This window comes from Arvicola amphibius, chromosome 8 (genome assembly GCF_903992535.2).
Source record: "Arvicola amphibius chromosome 8, mArvAmp1.2, whole genome shotgun sequence".
NCBI lineage: Eukaryota > Metazoa > Chordata > Mammalia > Rodentia > Cricetidae > Arvicola > Arvicola amphibius.
In genome coordinates this window covers 13671397-13684926 of record NC_052054.1, presented here as the reverse complement: position 1 = coordinate 13684926, position 13530 = coordinate 13671397, and positions in this window count along the sequence as shown.

The following is a 13530-nucleotide window of genomic DNA, read 5'->3' as shown; positions in this document are numbered from 1 at the left end:
TGAAAAATGATTTTTCAGAACCGGTTTTTCAAAAATTACCATGGAGATTAATAAGTGTTCTTCACAAAGAAGCTATAAGCGTGTGATTTTCCACCAGGAAAGCCAAGAGAAAGCCAAGCTACTAATTCTTAAAGAAATATCAGTTCCTCCTGCATCGCCACCTTTCAGGACGGCGTACTGGGTCACTGCCCTGCATCGCTTCTCTTGCTGCAACAAAGGCCATGGCCAAAAGCGATCTGGAGAGGGAAGATTTTCTTTTATCTTACAGCTTACAGTCCTTTATGGAAAGGAAGTGAAAACAGGAGGTTAAAGCTGGAACTGGGAGACAGGAACCGCATCAGAGGCCATAAAGGAACTCTGTCCACGGGTTTCCTCCCATAGCTTGCACGGCATACTTTCTTATAGAGCCCAAGGCCACCAGCCCAGCAGGCAGAGAGGCAACACATATGGGATGCCAGGCTTTCTCACATCAGTCAGCCAACAGGACAATGCCTCTCAGTCGTACCTACAGGTCTGCTTGATTTTGACATTTGGTGTAGGAGGTTCTCCTGTTTATGTGTTGCTTGTATTGGTTAATGAATAAAGAAACTGCCTTGGCCTGATAGGAGCAGATCTTAGGTAGGTGGAGAAGACAGAACTGAATTCTGGGAGAAAAAAAGCAGAGTCAGAGAAGCCATGCATCCTCCACTTGAGATGGACGCCACTGGTTAGAATCTTTCCTGGTAAGCCACTGCCATGTGGCGATATACAGATTAATAGAAATGGGTTAAATCCTATTTTAAAGCCATTTCAAGAAGAATTTGAAAATATATTAAAGCAGATGAAATAATTTGAGATGTCATATTACTTTATAAATATATAAAATAAAAACCTTGGATTTCACAAGAGCTGAATTTCTTTTGGTATTCTGTTTTCTTGAAAATGGAGGCTGACCTGCCATAAAAAATCAAAATGTTTTTACTACATATGCCAAACTAACCAGCACTTGTATAGCAGAGAAGATTCTTAAAGAATTCTGTATCAATTATTTTTCAACAATTTATTTTTAGTCATTTAATTTTGTGTATGTATGAATGCCTATGTTTGTGTAAGTGCTTGTGAGTGCAGGTGCCTGAGGAGCCCAGCAGAAGTCAATGAGTTCCTTGAGCTGCAGATTGTTGTGAGCTACCTGATAGGGGCGCTAGCTCCAAGGGTGTGGGGAGACAAACTGCAGCCACCATAAGAAAATGAGTACTCTTAACTGCTGAGTCATCTCTTCAGCCCCACATAGACTAAGTTTTATTTTGATGTGAGCATGTGTAAATGAAGTATGTGTGTCTTCAAGTCTCCATCAAGGACTATGTCTCCAGCAGTCCCTTTAGTTTTACCAAACACCCCTGTAACACGTCTAACTAGCTATTAGAAGCCTATTTTTATTAGGTGCCAAGTTTTCCTGGCAGATGTAGCATGTGATCCTAATTTCATAGGGATACTACCAAGTAAGTAGGTGACAATAGCTTATACTATAGTATTAGAAACTCTTTGCTAATTTAGAAACCTTCTATATCATCTCTTACTTCAGTTTGAGAAAGGCCAACCTCTATTCTAAATACTGATAGTAAGCAGTGATGTAAAAATAGACATTAACAAGATAATATTTAAGTAAGTACATGGGCTGGTAAAGTCTCTGGGAAGGACTCGACTTTGTAATGAGACTAGAGCCAACATTCCTTCTAGTCTTCTGGAAAGTTATATAAAACTAAAACCAAAACAGAACCAAGAGTGACCCAAACTGAAGCAAGTCTTTATGCATTGATGGCTGAATGGCTGTGGAAGAAAAGAGCATGACAAGTTCCCCTTCATTTGGCATAGCGTTAGAAAGCTGATGAAATACGGTTGGATCAGAAAATAGAGCCCTTCCTAGAAGTTGTTTCAGCCCTTAGCGGACTCATGAAGACACAGTATGTAATTTAGGGAGAGCATTAGCACGAAGTGAGAAATCCAGACCCTAACACAGTTGGTTGCCAGGGAGGCGAAAGTTCAAGGTAAGATGGCTACTAATACTGTAGAATGGTAATGTAGATACTCTGCGAACTTTCATCTTTGAGGGAGTTGTGTGATATTAGTCTGTTTCTCAGCGCAATAGTGAAATACCTGCAGCTGGGTCTTTAAAAAGAAAAAGGACTTAATTAGGCTTCCAGCTCTTGACTATAAGAGAACGGCACCAACGCTTTCTTGTCTCTGATACAACCCTCTTGGCTGTGGCTCAGCACAGCAGGTGGCAGCATGGCTGGATCACATGCTAGAGGGGAAGATGAGGATAAAGGAAGCCAAAGAAAGCCAGGGGACCAGTGTTCCTCCTTAACTCCAGAACTACCTTCCTCTGAGAGACCTCTAAACTCTTCTGAGGGCAGCACCCACAGTGGCCTAATTATTTTAATTAATTATTAAATTAATTATTAATTAATTATTTTAATTAATTTAATTATACTAAGCTCCCATCTCTCAAAGCTTCCACCACTTTTCGGTGGTACCATGCCTCCCTCACATGCCCCAGTAGGGGACACACACTGTATGCAAGCCATGATACCTTGCCCCTGATCACCAAGTTCCATGGCATACTCAAGATGCAAAATACATTGAGCAGCATCTACAGTCTCAAAGCATTAACTCATTCTAACCTCGCTCAGAAGTCTGACTCCGAGTTTTACCTAAGACTTTTGGGAAACTATTCTAATGTGAGCTTACAAAATAAACAAATAAGTTACATACTTCCCAGATACAACCCAGGTAATGACACGGCCAATATCCCTAGATATGTACCAACATAAAAGGGTTGTGGTAATATACAAGGGTTGAGGTAATATAGTAAGACTGATTCGTATTGTGTACACTGCAGGACGATAGGAGCATATTCCCAGGGCCTTGATAGCTGATGCTAGCTGTTGCCCACAGCAGTTTTTCTGATATCAGTGACTTCCCTGGATGGGCATATTGTCTACCTTCGAGAGCCTCTGTTGAGACTAAAGTCTCATGCCGCCAACAAGTGCTCTGGAGGAGATGTCCCTCAGCAATCCACCTCAGTTGCAGACCTCTAGCCTCTTAGAAAGCCACCAGCACTTACAGCTCTTGCCTTGGTTCATCCATAACTAGCACTAAGGTCCGCTTATCAAACTGATACTTTTCTGGGTCCCTTCAAGCATGGTGGGGGTACTCTAAGGAATTTGATAGGAACTAAGATGCAGAATCCTGGCAGCGGGGTGGGGGTGGGGGGTCCTTGGCAGCTCTCACACCAGTCCCTGAAATGATTAGGACTTTTAGGTTTCCACACCTGGGCAGGAGGATCAGCCTTGAACTCTTCTCATAATACCGTGAAGCTGTTTCTCTGCCCTAACAGTTAGTGCCTGGCCGCCTATTATCTCCGTCAGCCTCTTTTAACAAGTGAGGATTCAGCTGTACACTCACATGCAACCCACATTTTCTCTTCTCCTGCTGAGGATGCAAATTAACCACATATTGCTGCTTTCTGTTCCTTTTGTCCGGAATCTCACTGAAAGAGGCCAATGCTGTGTTGTGTAGAAATGTCCTCCACTGATAAATAGCCTTTATTTTTAAATTTAATTTTCTAATTTAGTGATGGGTATGCTTTTCAACCAAATTATATACACTTGGTTGAGAAGAATACCCTTTGGGAACATTCGTTCTCCAACCGGCTCTTCATTTCCACATGAGATAAGTTTCCTTGTCTCTTCCTCCTTCAAGGTCTCACAAGATTTGTCTTAATATCAGCTTCTTCAAACTCTGCCAACTGCTGGTTTTTACCCAGTTCCAAGGCCACTTCTACATTTTCAGGTGTTGTTAGAGCAGCAACCCCGTTCCTCATGACTAATTTTCTCTATTAGTCCAGTTCCGAATGTCCTGAAAAATCCATGATGCTGGGTAGTTACAAATAAAAGAGGCATTTTGGCTCACAATTCTGGCTACTTTACTTGGCTCTGCTGAGGCTCTCATTGGCTACCGCTCAACACAACAGATGGCACCATGGTGGAAAAAAAACTCAATATGAGAAAGAACACAAAAAGACAGGGTTCTGGAGGACTGGGAGGGAGCAATTTTGCTCTTTTGCAACATCTGCTGGAGTAGGAAATATCTCACTTTGAGAGACTAGATGTTACCATTTCTAGGGTCAACACTTATTGTCTGATGGACTTTCACCAAGCCCCACTGCTTAGAGGTACCATCACCTCTCAGCATTACCACGCTGGGGACAGGGACAAAGTTTTTGAGCCATAGAACCCTGGGAACTACAATCTAGCACGTACACATTAATAACTTAATGGAAGTTATTAGACACAAAGTGATTTGCTTTCAATGTGTTATCACTGGTACAATTTATGGCTGGGTACATCACAACATATCAAAAGAACGAAGAGAAATTGAATAGATTATATATTCCCATCATGTCAATAGATTGGTTCCTTTATTTGTGGTGAGCGGTAAGAACTTTGTGTGCTATTGATAGTGATCCAGAAGTCTCATTTCAATTCAGTGTTTACAATCTAACTAAAAGTTGCTTCCCAATGAGTCTTTGTATATTTAGTAGCTAGTATTTTCAGTTTGCAGGTAGCGCTTTGAAATCACAGAAGCTTACATTGCAATAGGCTATTCCATGAACAATTCTTTAAACGTTCATTATGTGTAAATCTTCCAAGAATTCTCTCTGATTTAAGAAACCAGCAACTCACAGAAGCCGACTTTCAGGACCATTCTTAACAGGAAGGAAAATGATTTAGTGTGTGAAAAGGTATGTCTTTCTTAAGAAGGATTGTGGATTTGTTTAATCTTGAATTGCTAATTATGAATTATGGCTCTCTGGGAACAAAACACACTATAAAATTATGAAATGAGTGAAGAAAAATAAAGCAGAAAACAGAATGTTAGATGAGGTGGCCAACCTGCAGCCATGAATATTTACAGCTGTGTTTCTTTATGCTTGTCTTTTAAGTACCATGGCAGTGGTTCTCAACGTGTGGGTCACGACCCTTTTAGGGTGTTGAAGAACCATCTCACAGGGGTCACACGTCAGCTATTCTGCATATCACACACTAATGTTACAATTCGTATCCATAGCAAAATTACAGTTATGAAGTAGAAAAAAATTACTTTTATGGCCGAGTGTCATAAAAATACGAGAGACTGTATTAAAGGGTTGCTGCATTAGGAAGGTAGAGAATCGCTGTATTATAGGATCTTATGCATCAATAAAGTCATTAGTGTTTTGTAAGCCCCAATATCTACAAGTCAAACTTTCGTGCTTTTATGAAACAAACAAAACAAAACATTTTCTCTATGTAACTTTCTCTAAAACTAAAGCTTTTAAACTGAAGCAGAAATAGGTGCATTTGTAATTGCGCCTCTGTTGTCCAAATACACAATAATCCTTTTAAAAAATTCCATCCTTTTTGCTTCAAATGAGTTTATCTTGCCCCCTCCTCCTCAATGTTTATTTATCACTTGTTTGACTGGAAGAGACTTATGTTCCTACAAACTGGGATTGTTCTGCAGATACCCAGTCAGCAATGGTTACTTTGTATCTCTTCCTTTTTTATTTACTTATAAAATATTTTCTCTTTCCGGGAAGTCTTTCACCTTCCAATGATGCAGAGAAATGTCTCTTGTTCTTTCTAGTGAGTGAAATCCGTTGTCCTGGAATTTCTGGTACACACTTTCACACTCTCGACAATGATTTTCTAAGTTTCGATATGATTACTCTGGGACTTGATCCTTCTTGGAATCTCCCGAACCTTAACGTTCTGTCTTCAGGTTCTGTCTTTGCTGTTAAAAGATTTCCCTTAAGACAGTATGTGTAATTGACAATCCTCATCATTCACGTTCCAGAGTTTAAGGGCTTAAGATCACGGTCATGTAAGGTTGGTTCCTGGTGAGCCTTCTCTTCCTGCTTTTAGGATAAAGTCCTCTTACTTTGTTAGAACATGAACCATTTTCTGCTCACAGATGGGAGAGGCTCCTGAAGCTTTCTTCTTACAAGTACACCAGTCCATTCCATAAAAAACTGCATGCATGTGATTTTACTTCACGACTTCTCCAAATACAGTGAGGGCCAGAGTAACGGAATATGCGTATTTTGGCAGGGACACAATTCTGTCTATAGCAGTGAAGAACTCAGAGCCACAATTAGCATTTAATTATCTGGAGGGTGTCTTCTAAATAAAAATAAATTGATTATAATTTGTAAGTGAAAGTTCAACTTGTTACAAAACTTTAGCTTTGCTTTTCTTGTCATTCAGCACTAAAATCTCTGATAATTCTCTTTGTACAGGGCAAGTTTGGAATGATGAGAAACTGAAAGTTCAGATTTTTTAGCTGAAAATATATGTTTTAATTTTTAAAATTTGCTTATCTTAATTTTATGTGTGTGGCTATGTGACTGCATGTATGTATATATACCGTGTGTGTGTCTGGTGCCTGCAGAGGCCAGAAAAAAAAGCACACAGGATACCCTGGAACTCAAGTTGTGAAACATCACGTAGGTGCTTAGAATAGAACCAGGGTCCTCTTCAAGAGCAGTCTGTGCTCTTAGCCACAGAGCCATCTTTCCAGCCTCTCTGCTTTCACTTTTAATCTTTAAAAAGTTGTGTTTGCAATAAAACCTTTTAATTTATATACTACTGCAAAGCACATAATAGAGCGTGTTCCTATATTCCCATGACTCAGTTTCCCTTAATGTGATGCTCTGCTTAGTTACAGTGTATTGTCAGAAGAGAAAGCTGACATTTTTCCACACAATTCATCTTCCTTAATTTTTTAGCCACTTCGCACGCACTTGCATGTCTTTTGTTCTATACCATTGTGTTGCATGGTGCGTATGGCCGCAGTTGTGATGTGTGTACAACTGCTGTCCATCAGCACAGTGGAAACTGAGTAGCTCAGCACAAAGAATCTTTATGACAATACCCCAGCCCCAGCAATGACGGTCTTCTGTGACTGATTCTGAACACTTACAATTTTATCTGGGCAAGATTCTTAAAAAACAACCACAAAGCATTACCCTTTCCCTCATTGTTCTTCTCATTGTATGTTCTTCAAGATCTGTGACCCGTTGTGCAGACAGTTTGTGAGAGCTGATCGCTGAATAGTACGTTACAATATGTTCCCTTTCTCCCTGCTGTGACAGAATATCTGGTGACAGCAACCTCAGGAAGGAAGAGCCTACTCCGGCTCAGAGTCGGAGAATATAGTCCATTGTGGAGAAGTCACAACATCAAGACCCTGAGCAGGTGCTTGTGCTACGTCTGTAATCAGGTAGCAGACATGGGTGATGGTGTCCATGATGGCTCTGTCGTACTCATTCTGTGACCACAGCTGATGGAGTGATACTGCCTGCGTTCCAGGTGGGTTTTCCCATTTCAGTTAAGCCTCTCTGAAATCTCTCTCTCTCTCTCTCTCTCTCTCTCTCTCTCTCTCTCTCTCTCTCTCTCTCTCTCTCTCTCTCTCTCTCACACACACACACACACACACACAAGGATATCTACCTCTGAGATGAGTGAGTCTACTCCCACAAAACAGACAATCAAGAGCAACTGTTGCTTTGGGTGGATGTTTGCCACATTTTGTTTATGGAGGATACCTTCGTCCTTCTCAAGGTTTTGGCTATTGTAAAGATTCTGTCACCAAGAAAACAAGGTCCTCTCACTCGAGGTGAACCAAGCTCATATGAGCTCATGAAGACTGAAACAGCGCGCACAGGGCCTGCACAGGTCTGCACCAGGTCCTTTACACTTGTGGCTTCCGGTTCAGTGTGTTTATGGAACTCCTGAGTGTGTGAACGAGTGGCTCTCTGAGTCTTGTGCCTTCTCTAGGCCTCTTTTCCTTCTGTTCTTTTCCAACTTCAATGATAGTTTTTGTCCTATCTTATTATATTTTATTTTGTTCTGTTTTTTAAATGAATGAATGAATGTAAACCTTGCTATGAGGGTAAAGTTTAACAATGGAACTGTCATTTATACCTGCTGGAAGAGGGAAAATTCTCTTTCTCAAATGGAGTGGCCTGGGTATATCAACCACTCCAGGGAACAATCTCATGTTCAGAAGCATCTGATTAACAAATAATGGACTCCATAGTTTTTTTTTTTTTTTTTTTTTTTTTTTTTTTGTGTGTGTGTGTGTGTGTGTGTGTGTGTGTGTGTGTGTGCCTTTCTTTGGTTAGAGTTTGGTGGGTTTTGTTTGTTTGGTTTTGTTTTGTGTTTCTCTTGTTGGGTGATAGTGTATTTTGTTTTCTAGGTTTTGGGCATTTGAAGTTGTATGGGGTTTGGGGGTTATTTTTTGAGAAATAACTTAAAGTTGGGTGGGTAAGAAGGAGGGGAGGATCTGTAGAACTTGGAATGGGGAAGAATATGACTAAAATACATTTAAAATTAAAATTTAAGTATTAAAAAGCCAAATTTTTCAATCTTTTTAATTAATTTTATTGAGCTATACAGTTTTCTTCGCTCCCCTTCCTTCCTGTCTCCTCCCCTTCAACCCTCTCCCATGGTCCCTGTGCTCCAAGTTTACTCAGGAGATCTTTTCTTTTTCTACTTCTCTTGTAGATTAGATCCATGTATATCTTTCTTAGGGTCCTTATTGTTGTCTAGGTTTCTGGGATTATGAATTTTAGGCTGTTTTTTTTTTTTGCTTTATGTCTAAAAGCCACTTATGAGTGAGTACATATATTTGTTTTTCTGGGTCTGGATTACTTCACTCAATATGATGTTTTCTAGATCCATCTGTCTGCAAATTTCAAGATGTCATTTTTTTTCAGGCTGTGTGATACTCCATTGTATAAATGTACCACATTTTCTTTATCCATTCTTCAGTTGAGGGGCATTTAGGTTGCTTTCAGGTTCTGGCTATGACAAACAATGCAGCTATGAACATAGATGAGCACATGTCCTTGTGGTACAATTGAGCATCCTTTGGATATATACTCAAAAGTGGTATTGCTTGGCCATGAGGGAGGTTATTCCCTAATTTTCTGAGAAATTGCCACACTGACATCCAAAGGGGTTGTACCAGCTTACATTCTCTCCAGCAATGCAGAAGTGTTCCATTTTCACCACAACCTCTCCAGTATAAGTTGTCATCAGTGTTTTTGATCTTGGCCATTCTTACAGGTGTAAGATGGAATCTCAGAGTTGTTTTGATTTTCATTTCTCTGATGGCTAAGGATGTTGAGCATTTCCTTAAGTGTCTTTCAGCCATTTTAGATTCCTCTGTTGAGGTCTGTACTCCATTTTTTATTGGATTATTTGTTCTTTTGATGACCAATTTCTTGAGTTCTTTGTATATTTTGAAGATCAGCCCTCTGTCCAATGTGGGGTTATTAAAGATTTTTTTCCCATTATGTAGGCTGCTAAAAAAGGAAAAAATTTAAAACCTCCCAATGTATCTGCAGAATTAAATTCTATATAAGACCTCTACATAGAAAGATTCAAAGCATGTTGAGAGAAAATAAAGACAGAAAGAACTTCTGTTCCATCTGTGATAGATTGACTGATATGTCTTTCCAAGTTGATACATAGAATGTTAGAAACACTATAGGAAATAAGTATTGGTCAATAGGCTAAGGTAATTATCCTGCCAGATGGAAACTGGTAAGAAGAACTCTGATGAGAGACGAAGAATAGTTAAGATGGGGTTATGACAAAGTCTGTTGTTTGTCTCTTAGATGCTTCCCAAATAACTCCTGTGCTAAAGGCTTGAATACTAACTTTTGGAAGTTTAGTAGAAATTTTAAGAGTTGAGACCTTCAAGGTGCAGAGAATAAGCCTGCAGGATGTTCACCCCTAAATAGAATACATATATATTGTTCCTCTTCCTGAAGGGAAGAGGAAGCAGAAGCAAAGTAAAAGCCAGACGCTACAAGGAAACTATCTTCCACTTATTACTTCTAATACTCCATGGACATTTTCTTAGATGTCATTTACTGGCAGTTCACTTAGAATAAAATTCCTGTTCCTGTTTTTTTCACTAATACACTCTTTGTACCAAGAAAACATTTGTCTACCCATAAATATTTATTGTGAGGAGTAAATAAGCTAACTCCTCTTCAGAAAGAGTTTCTGTTAATGTTTTTGTATAATAATTTGTGTGAAACAAATTTTCAGTGTTCTGGGAGAAATGCCCCCAAAAGTCATAATTGCTGAACAGGATCATAACATTCAACTTTTCAAACAGTTGCCACTATCTCGAATGGACAAAATGTATGAAATATATGAATATTTTATATTCTCATATCCCTTCACATATTAGCTACTATAATTCCAGTTTGAATAGTAACTAGGACTTAATTGCCTTTGCTCCATGGTTGAGCTCTCTTTTTCTGGATCTTAACTGCTTTTATAATGTAGCCAGTGCCTGAATTTGTCTTGATTCATTTTGTTTCCCGAATGTGGAAATTCGTGTATATTATGCATTCTGCAAACATGTCAGCCATTCATATTTACCACTCTCATCTTCAGTCTGCCATATGTGTGTCAGGGCATTTGCTTTTCCTCCCACCTGTGTTGCTAGTCTGTTATAAAGTTCTTGGTACTTACCTTGTTTTTTTTTTTTTTTTTTTGCCCCCTGAGGACATAAAACCATCTACCTCTTTTGTGCTAATAGAGAAATGCATAATTTAAGACATCGAATTCTTTTTTAAAAAAACATTTATTTATTATGTATACAATATTCTGTCTGTGTGTATGCCTGTAGGCCAGAAGAGGGCACCAGACCTCATTGCAGATGGTTGTGAGTCACCATGTGGTTGCTGGGAATTGAACTCAGGACCTTTGGAAGAGCAGGCAATGCTCTTAACCTCTGAGCCATCTCTCCAGCCCCCCAGATATCGAATTCTTTATGGACTGCTTGTCACAATGTTTATTGTTAAAGGTTCAAGAAGTCTAAAGCCAGCTCCTGAAACAGACAAACATGCAAAAAAAGAAGTGATTACTCATTAGCTGAAAGAGGGAATCATCAGGAAGCTAAGGGTAAGGACAAAGTTTGGTGCCAGAACGTGAACAATGCAGCCCCAGAGTGGAGCTGACAGAGGCAATGTTTGCCGTAACTCATAGCTTCCTTTTGGAGAAGGCGCTGGATTCATTTTCATTTGCTTTTCTAGTTCACCTCTAACATTTTGAGGCTAGGTATTTTCAATTCCATGTTAACTGAAAATCTTTGGCCATGAACACTGCATTTTGCCCAAATGTTTCCACTGTTTACTTCTTTAACACATCTCCCTTTTAAACCTGAACTTTGTATTATTTTAGAGAATCACTTCCAAATCCAATTGGCAAATAAGGGGTCATTTGAAATATATCTGATACTATATATAGGTATCTTCGTGTAGTATTCGAACAGTCAAATAAGGACTTCCATAAAGGGCTGAAAACTTAATTGAATATCAGTAAATTTATATTTATGAACAAATTGTAGGAATGCGGTTTTTATTTGTTTTCGGTTTTGTTTTGTTGTTGTTTGTTTTGCCATGTTTTGTTTTCTATAGATTAGTGGATCAAATCTCAGCTATACCCATAGAAAGCAAGCTTTGCCACTAAACTCCACAGAGGCCTTAGGTCTAGACAGCATGCACACAAATTAAATAGACTTTGAAAGATTGGCAGCAATTTCTTTCAAGCTATGCACAATACAAATTAATAGAGTTGGGCTGAAGAGATGGTTTAGGTGTTAAAGGCTAGGCTCCAACTGAAAATACAAATTAAATGGACTAACATGAAAGCAGACTCATAAAGGTCTCTGAAGAGGGTTTCTGAGGAGAGTTCACAGACCAAAGCCATAGGTAATTGTTTTGCTGAGAGGTCAGGTACATAAGGAAAAGTGAAGACCTCTTCCTGTCGGCCTCAGAGGAAGTGAAAAGATTCCACACCAGGGGCTTGAAGCGAGGGTGTTTCTGATACCTGGGTGACACAGGTAGTGGGGACCTCTATGAAAGAAATTGTGTCCTCTCCTAGGATGTGGGCAAGGGAGGAAGAGGGACACATTATATAGGTGAGGGGGATGTTTCCCAACCAGAGTCTTTTGATGTCCACAGAGTCTGTTTATGGCTCCTCCACAGGCTTTCTGTTGGAATCTATCTCTCTGTGTAACAGCAGGCACCCCAGAATCAATGGTGAGGATGGAGGGCCAAGGAAGGAGGTAAGCTGAGCAGCATTTGGTCTGGGGTTCTAACAGTGACTGTGTTAGATATCCTAGAAATGCGTCTCTGCCATTTCCAGGCTTGAACTTCTGAATCTGACTACATCAGAAGAACACTCAGAGCTAAACTGTGCAAGAAAACAGGTTTGCAAACACACACGTTCCTAGTGCCACAACAACGCGAACAGGCCCTTCCTTGGCAACAGCTTTCTTTAGGCATTTCTAGGATATCAAAAGGGCATTTGTGAAGGGAAAATCCTTTCTGCTTCTACCAGCAAGCGCTTCATTCAATAGAAGGGTGGAAAGTGTACAGGGAAATTATTTACTTATTGCACCGTGATCTGAAAGTTAAAGAGGGAACAGAAGCAATCAGTGAACACACATTCATGGAAGTGGAAAAAATATTACCATAAAGCATGTGACAGTGTTATGAGAACAGCCAAGAGGAAGACAAATTTCAGTGGCCTGAAGAACTGAAGTCTCCAATATTGTCATTTTAATTCATGAAAAATTTCACTGAGATGTTTGATTTATGAAGACATTTCACATTTAAGTTGTGTTAATTTAACATTTCTTATGGAAAATAAAAGTCAAGTTATAATGACATTTTAAATTTCATCATAATGCAATAAATTTGCCGAAAAATCAATTCTGAGGCCAGATGTAGGGAGACTTTGCAAACAAATATCTGTGCTATTAAAATGAAATTGGGATAACAAACTTTGTAATCAATTTGGAAAGAGATTGGAAGCTCTTGGGAACAAATGTATCTGACGGGTAACAAATGGAAAATGAATCTGTGGCTATTGAATAACCCGGATATAAAATGTTACACTGTGGAAAATGACTCTGAAATAAAATTTAGAACTTACAAATAAATCTACACACTTATGACCTATTGGTTTTCAATAAAAATGCTGAGAACACACAAAGGGGAAAGGACAGACTCTTCCATAAATAATGTTGAGGAAGTGGGGTGTCTGCCTGTAAAAGAAAAAAATGACTTTCTTACTTCCAACTCTGATGTAAGGGTTAACTTGACTGCAATAAAGAACACTTCAATGTCTTGTATAACATTATTATTGAGTGTGTACGTGAAAGTATTGCTAGAAAATATGAGCATAGGAATTGGATATTAATTTTGAATCAAGTGAACAAATTCTCCTAATAAATACTCTTAAAAATATATCTAACATCTATCTATATCTGTGACATATAGTTTTATTTAATGTATATTGCTGCTCCTGTATATACCAATCATTCACATCTATCTATCTATCTATCTATCTATCTATCTATCTATCTATCTATCCATCCACATCCATTAATCCATCCATCCATTTATTTATTGATTGA